General features: G+C 44.8%; 1 long non-coding RNA gene across 1 annotated transcript in view; it reads right to left on the bottom strand.

Annotated features, from left to right (window-relative positions):
• Window positions 1–7,487: 7,487 nt before the first annotated feature.
• Window positions 7,488–8,159, bottom strand: part of LOC128324324 (uncharacterized) — an 80,816-nt gene continuing 80,144 nt past the window's right edge. The window contains exon 4 of the long non-coding RNA XR_008306791.1: window positions 7,488–8,049. This is a non-coding gene — a long non-coding RNA (uncharacterized LOC128324324). The remainder of the gene's footprint in view (window positions 8,050–8,159) is intronic.

The following is an 8,159-nucleotide window of genomic DNA, read 5'->3' as shown; positions in this document are numbered from 1 at the left end:
CCAATAAACATATGCAGATTTTATGCAAAGTGGAGACCTTTTTGAAACTTTTTTTGGTGAAAAGCATCCTGTATTTCCACTTTTTTGGTGATGGATATCGACTTCCCCCCCCCCGGCCCCACCATCTGAACCTAGCAACCCTACAGCTGTGGCAGCACTAATCACGACATAATGCCATTCTGGGAGAATTTCAGGGGTTGGGATAGGGGTGGGATGGCAGTTGCCAATAGGCTGTGAAATTTCTCCAGAGTTTTTCAGGCAGGCCTGAGACATTGCCAAAATTCATCTCCCATTTTCAGTACCTGAGAATATGGTGGAGAAAATGGGAGAGGCAGTTCAGTTCAGCACTAAAAAAGAAATTACAGTTAACTTCCCTAAATGTAAAAGCCATCACTTCAAGATCTGGCAGATACCAATCTCAGGCTTCTTATGCTTAGGCTTTATCCCTGGCAGGTGCTCAGATGATATCATCTTTCCCAAAGTACCATCGTTTCCCTCTAGATCAGGGCTGTTCAACTTTGGCCCTCCTGCAGATGGCTTACAATTCCCATAATCTCTGGCTATTGACTATTGTGGCTGGGGTTATGGGAGTTGTAGTCCAAAAGCACTTGGGCAGAACTTGCTCTAGATCCATGCTTATTTCACCCTCCAAGTAAAGTGGTAAAGTGGTGGTATCCAGAAGAGTGAATCTGCACAGCAAATGTAAATATATATGGGGGTGAACCTTCCACGAGGCAGGGTAAGGAATTGTCTCAGGCACAGATCCAGAAAGGGGTGCAGGAGGAGGTAAGTGCTGGACCCCACCACCATGGGAGCCATCCCACTGTCCGCTGATGCCATTGGGACACATGGTTTTCTTCCCCCTCTTCTTCCCCTCTAAGTTGTTAGAAATGCCCCAGCCACCACTCCATGGTTTGGTGGCATAGTCTGGAAGTGCTTACATGTCATTTGGACCGAGAATGCTCAGCAACCATCCCGAAATGGGTGTTTATGTGTATCAAATTGCCCTTTGCCTCAGGTAGCAAAATGTCTTGGACTACCTCTGAATATATAAATCTACACCCCCCTTTCTATGAAACTGCCCACTCTTTACAGTTATCTGGGAAGGCCCTCCTGCATGTTTAATCTTTATCATAGAGACAGTTGTTTGGGCGCATGGGAGAGAATCTTCTCATGTAGAGCACCATGGTTATGGAACTCCCTCCCTTATGAGACCCTTCTTGCCTCATCAGTGCTCTGCTCCCATCATAATCTAAATACATCTAAAACTGCTTTTAATCTCTCTTAACCCTCCTCATCCGTTATGTGGAATTTGGCTGGTAAGAAGGGCACCTCTGAAAATCCTTGGATGAACTTTTATTATATTTTGTAGCTATTGTGTTGCATTTTTTAAAAAGTTGTAAGCCATCTTCTGCTTATTAAAAAGACAGGAAAAATGTTTTAAATTAAGGATGTGCAAAACGTTTCGGGTACAGAACAATCTGTACCTAAAACAGCCCATTTGGGGCGTTTTGTAACCAAAACGAATCGCCCTTTCTCAAGATCTGAAAGTTTTATATACAAAACTAATTGTCCCTGTTTCTGCTACAAATGTTTTGTTGTTTCGGACCTCCATTTTGTGGCGATCTCACTGTAGTCTCCATTTTGTGTTTGATGTCTATTTGAATTCCCCGCCTTCAGAGCAGTGAACAAAAGCATGGGCTGATCTGCTGACATTTGTCTCCTTGCTCCCGATTGGCTCCTTTGGCTCTTGCCACTCCTGACTGTCCCTACATTGGCCAGGGGAGGGGTAGAAGAAGGGGCAAGAGTGGGAGGCAGGGGGTTCAAGGAGGGCATTCTCATTCATTCATACAGTCATTCATTCAGATTTAAAGAGGCAGCAGCACCGTTCTGTCTTGTTCTGTCTGCCTCATACTCATAGGAGGAGAGGGAGAGAGAGAGAGAGAGAGAGAGAGAGAGAGAGAGAGAGAGAGAGAGAGAGAGAGAGAACTTTGCTTTGCTTGCAGTTGTCGCCATGCCATGCCAGATTTGCCCCTCGATGCGTATTGCCTTCTGCCTTGCCAGCCTGAGCCCAGCCTGTCTGCCCCTGCTGACTAGTGGCTAGTGTGGCTACACGCCTGGGAATGGGTTGAAATGTTTTGTCTCTGCTGCATTGATTTTTTATTTTTTTGTTGAATCCTGAGAAAAAAAATCTTTTTTCACCACTTTGAGACTGAAAATCACTGCCTGTCTGTGCAAGCAGCCACCAGCAGCCCCAGCCCCTGTATCCACTGGCCACCTGGCCAACCACCCCCACCCCCAATTTTCCAGGCTTTTGCCCCAGCCCCACCCCACCCCAATCTGAAGACTGAAGATGGAGAAGAAGAAAAAGTCCAGAAGATTGGAGAAGAAAAAGTAGAATCAGAGACCAGACCACAGAAGTGGACAACTGGACACACAACGTGGGTCAAACCCTAGACTGAGTGAGTGTACCCCATTTTCACACAGACACACCCCTCTGGAATTCTGTGTTCTTGTGGGGGAGGTTCCTGTTTGGAATGAGGTTTGGGGTTGCAATTGGATTTAAAAAGTTGTGTGTTGTTTAGTTTAGAAGAAGTTTAAACAGGGGTTCTGTGTGGGGAGGGATCTCCATTAGCTAGTACTAGTAGGTGGTTAAGGGTAGCATAGCCTTGTGGTTTTAAAAAAACAATGTTGTCTTTTTTCCCATTCCAAAGATTTATTGGGTGGAGGGGGGCATTTTTTAAAAACAGAAGCCTGTCCTCCAGTCCTCTGGCCCATAATATATCAGTATTGATATTCTCTGGGCCTATTGTATCTTCCCTAGTTATGTTGTATCTATTCTCTTCTCAATCCGTTATATTGTAATAATGTCTCTTCTGTTGTTCCCCTAGTTATTGCTCCCTCCCTAGTACTATCTGTTCCCTATTGTATCTGTTCCCTACTAGTAGTTACAATATTATGCAATTCAGATGCCTTGGTTTGGTTTGTTGTTGTGGCTGCCTGTGTATTTTAGGTACCTACCTCATCATGGGCACAGGACACGGTCTCTCTCTCTCTCTCTCTCTCTCTCTCTCTCTGTCTGGATTTCTTTGCAATGAAGATTGGGCCATATTGTGACTTCTAGCATCATCATTTTTATTCAAATTAGATTGCTTGCATCAACAATAGGTTCCACTTGCTGGTGCCACAGGCATCTGTTGCAGAAATCTTAAAAAAAAAAAAATTGCACCAAAAAATTGTGTGCCATTGTTGTCATCATCACTCTTTTACTTTTGTAGGTGGGAGGGGGGCCAAACCACATGTTCCACTGGCAGAATGTTGTTTTGCAGTGCACCCTTCCTTACTTAACCCGCTTTCATGGCCAGGTGCCACAGAAGTTGCTGTGTCTCTGTTGCTTGTAGACGAAAAATGCTTGGGGGAGGGAGGGCAGGACACATTTGATGCTGTTGTTGGCCCTAGTCTGCAGCATCTGTGATATCATGCTTGCTTTGGAAACCTGTTTCTTTTCAAAGCTCTGCTGTTGTTGCTGTTGCTGTGTGCTGTTAATGTTCTTTGGGGCAGAAAGGGGGCTTGGGGGGCAGAAGAGTGGGGAGGGTGGCAATGCCCCAATGGGTGCCTGCCACCACCCAGATTTCAAAGGAATTGGGCAAAGGGCTGATTTGTTGTGATTTTTTTGAAGTTTACACGTCTTTAAGATTTTTCCCATAGGGAATAATGGGGATTCCAGCAAATGTATAGCTTCACGTTGGGGGGAAAGGGGTGGAAGAGAAAGGAGTGTGGTGGGTGGTAGGGCCCAATGGGGGCAAGGAAGTTACCACAAATATTTCAGAGGAATTTGGCAAAGGGCTGATTTTTAAAATAATTTTTTGAAGTTTACGCATCTTTAAGATACATAATTCCCTATATCCCCATATCGTAATTCCCTGTATCCCGATAGGGAATAATGGAGGCTTCAGCAGCCCCATAACTCCACTTGGGGGTCACTGGGGTGGCCCAGAGCGAGTGGTGGTGTAGTGCACATAGGGTGCTTTGCACCAGTGGAACACAGAGCAAAGGCTCTGCTGAAGATCTTAACAAGCAAGCAGTCTCATATGGAAAGAGACAGTCCTTAAGATTCACATGTTCCAAGCTGGAGTTGTGGTTTGGTGAGGTGCTGAGAATTTTCCTCAGATCTCTAGCTCCCCTCACACAACTCTGGCAAGTGGGGATGGCATTTAAACCAGTTACAGTCTGTAATGCAGACATACATGGTTGATATGTGATACTGATGCAACTAGTTTAGTATTATTTATTTATTTTTACACATATATCCTTCTCTTCCTCCAAGGAGCCTGGAGTGGAGTAAATGGTTATGTTTTTCCTCACAACAACCGTGTAATGTAGGCTAGGCTGAGAGACAAGTGACTGGCCCAGAGTCATCCAGTTAGTTTCATGGCTGAGAGGGGATTTGAACTTGGGTTTCCCCACTCATCTAAGATAATGAGCATAACACTTGCACAGTTGTACAGTAATACATGTGCAACAATGATGAGGACACAATGAAAATCTCAGTTGCTCGTTCTGATTCCCATCCAAAAGGAGATTATAGGATAGTGGAAATTGAAAGTATTTGATGGTTGACAGCTTTATACTCATTTGACATTTTAATATCTGATATTTTATATTTATTTGATATTTCATGGTCAACAGAATGAGTTATCAGACTAGCCAATTCAGCTAAATGATTTTGTATTTCCCCCATTCATTTGTTTATTCAATCAATCAATCAATTAGGAAACATCTCATTAAATCTCTATCAGGCAGTGTAGAAATAGAATAAACAAACAAACAAACAAACAAATAAATGGCAAAAAATGAGACCACTGAACAAATAAAAAGCATGCAAATATAGTCACATTTCAAGGTTAATTTTTTTTTTTTACAGTACATTTCAAACTGGATATGTTATCACATTTTCGTTAAGTTAATGTTTGAGTTCAGCTTTACCAACATTTAGGGATGTGCAAAACATTCTATGTTATTTTTCTTCCTTCATGAATGGCCAGGATCCAAAGGCCTGCTTAGACTCATTCAAAAGGCTGGTGTGTCAAACTGGATAAAATGAAAATGTAATTGTTCTGTTGTCATAGAAGAGGGAAATGTTAGAGCTGATGGGCACTTTAAAGCTGTCATCCAAGACATTTTACTTCGATATGAGTACTATTCAAATAATAGGATTATTTTGGGATGTGGGTGTTCACAAAGACTAAAAAACAAAAACTATGGATCACTAGAGCATCATTATGGGTCCAGCACAAAACACTCTGAAACTGAAAATGTAACTACTGTGCTATGGTGGGTGGGGAATCTTTTAGCTTTCACCACGAAGTGAAGCATTTGCTAACTGCAGGAGTTGTTCAGCAGTGGAACAGTCTGCCTTGTGCAATGGTCGGTTCTCCTTCACTCGCAGAGACTGACAGCCAACTGTCAGCAAAGCAGTTCCCAACCTTTCCCTTTATGTGGACCACTATATTGTCATCAAACGTTTTTGCAGACCACCACATAAGCAGGCCATTTTAGATATTTTTAACATGCCTATGGCTAATGGGATTCAAATTTATATATGATATATATATATAACAAACATTTTGCACTCATCACAGTACACTTATCTGCAGCAGGGCTACCAGTGGAGAAAAGAAAAAACTAACCTAATGTATTATCACATTATCTCCCCCCCCCCACCGACCCACGAACCACTTGTAGTAGACTTGCAGATCGCCAGTGGTCCATGGACTACACAGGTTGGGAACCACTGTAGCAGATTCCTGGAATGAGCAAGGGGTTAGACCAGAAAAGCTCTCAGATCTCTTTCAATTCTGAAACTCTAATTCTGTAAATTACTTAGAAGGTAAATCTGACTGCAGTGTGTGTGTGTGTGTGTGTGTGTGTCCATTGGGGGAGAATGAACTGGGGCTGAAATGAGGGGGGAGAACAAACTGGGGATGAAGGGAGGGATGAGAACAAACTGGGGCTGAAGGGAGGGGTCGAGATCGGCTGAAGGGATAGGGTGAGAGACAGGGAGAACTATGGGCGCAAATGCTCTGTGTGTGATTACTCTCGTGGGGGTCATGGAGGAGGATTCCTCAGATAAAGACCCGGAGCAGGCTGAAACTGCGGTCGACTTAGCAGAGCCAGAGCTGACAGGCTGCAGGCCACTCTGCCTCCTTCCCTCCCTCCTCCTGATGAAGGCTCCAAGGCCGCTGAAGTTGAGGTCCCTGCCCCAGATCCCCAACAGCAACATTTGGCCATAGTACAGGCCCAGAGGGAGTTACACCATAGATCGGAGAGGCTGGCCAGAATGAACAGGTGTCCCAGCTCTGGCCCAGCTGCATCTCCCTGACAAGGCCCAGCTGCAGTGATGGGCAGGGCTTTCAGCACTCTGCCTGTTTAGAGCAGCCTGAAAGCCAGGTCTGTGCTGGAAACAATGTCCATGGTGACCAGCCCTACCGTGAGCAACCTTGACCTAGACATCTGGACTTGTTTGTTGTTGTCTGACCCTGATTCGTGTTTACCCCTGATCCTGTGGAATTCCCAGTGTTGACTTCTGGCAGTGTTTGTTAGCTCTCCTTTCCCCTATGAAAAGAGTGGTTTTGCAGCTGCTGGGCAGTCGGCCAAGGCAGGTCATTACACTGCACCAGGTCAACTAGAATGTATGTGTGTGTGTGCATACATGCACACATACACACAACACATATGCTATATATATATATATATATATATATATACACACACACACACACACACACACACACACACACACACACACACGTGTTTTTTAGCCTGTTGAAATAACGGGCGCTAGTAGGGGAGAGTTCCACCACCGCCACCTCCAAGAGTCCCGCCCGCCCCCACTGTCTGTACCGTCCGCCTCTGCGCTTCTGCGGCGCCGCCAGGCCGCGGCCGCGGCTCTGCCGCCGCTTCGGCCAGCTTCCCCCGCCGCCTCTTCCCTCCGGCCGTCTTCGGCGTTGCGGCCAGGCCTCGGCCTCGGCCAGCTTCCCCCACTGCCTCTTCCCCCCGCCCGGTTTCGCGGCGGCCGCTTCTCCTCAGCCGCCGCTTCTTCTCCAGGCCATCATGGCCACCTGGTCCCTGCAGTCGTGTCTCCCTTGGCGTGTTCTGGCCATGCGCTCCGCGCATGCCCAGAACAGCCGAGGGAGACACGGACACATGCCAGGCATTTGACACGGGCGCACACTTAGGCTTTTATTATAGAGGATATATATGGTTGACTTCCACTCATATGAAAGACAGGTCTGTGTCTTTCTTCCTTCACTACCTCTCTTCTCTGAAGAGAGGGAAATAGAAATAGAAAGTGCATGTGTGTGGGGAAGTTTAGCCACTCAGGGGCTTTTGAAAGTAATGCTGCTTTCTCTAAGCCATTTCATTGTGGTAAAAAGTTCAATAAACTTTTAATAATGACAGCAACAAAAAGATTTAGGACTGAGCTGTAAGTGTTCAGTCCTGTTAGGGAAGAATTTAATGCCAGGATCAATTTATTTGCTGATGTATATCCAAACTTAAAACAAAAATATTACTAGATATAGATCCACAGTGCAAACTTAATAATAGCATTGCAGCTGACTGAGAATGCTCACATGCCTTCTGGGAGGTCCCAGCCCACCATTTGGGAACAGGAATCAATGCTATATGATGAGTCTGTAAGTCACCTTCTTATGTTATATGCCAAGGTCATCCTCATCTTCTCAGCACACCTTAAGACATTTCTGTTCCTTTTTTATTAGAAAAGCCACTTCTGTTGAGCAATCCTTTTTTAGTTACTCCCTTGAGTGATTTCACTGTTCAGGAAGTACAAATAACTGTGATATGTATTTGAGCCGGAAAAACAAAATTTTCTCTTTATTGGAATTCTTAGAGGTTCTTTTCTTTTCTTTGTATGTGTGTGGAGGGGCGGGGGATTGTTGTTGTTGTGGCAGATTTGCCGCTATGTAGCATTTGAGAAAGAATTCTTCTGCTTTGACATTGTTTCCTTCATTGTTATTCTTTCTGTACCTGTAGAAGAAAATAAAAAATTCATTAGAAAGAAGAGAACGTACGGCCATTGTGCCTGAGCATTGTGTGGCAGAGGAATATAGACAATGAAAGGAGAGTCTAAGTCCTAA

Source organism: Hemicordylus capensis, chromosome 4, assembly GCF_027244095.1.
Source record: "Hemicordylus capensis ecotype Gifberg chromosome 4, rHemCap1.1.pri, whole genome shotgun sequence".
Taxonomy (NCBI): Eukaryota; Metazoa; Chordata; class Lepidosauria; order Squamata; family Cordylidae; genus Hemicordylus; species Hemicordylus capensis.
Note: the sequence above shows the minus strand (reverse complement) of the source record. Positions and strands in the feature narration are given on the sequence as shown.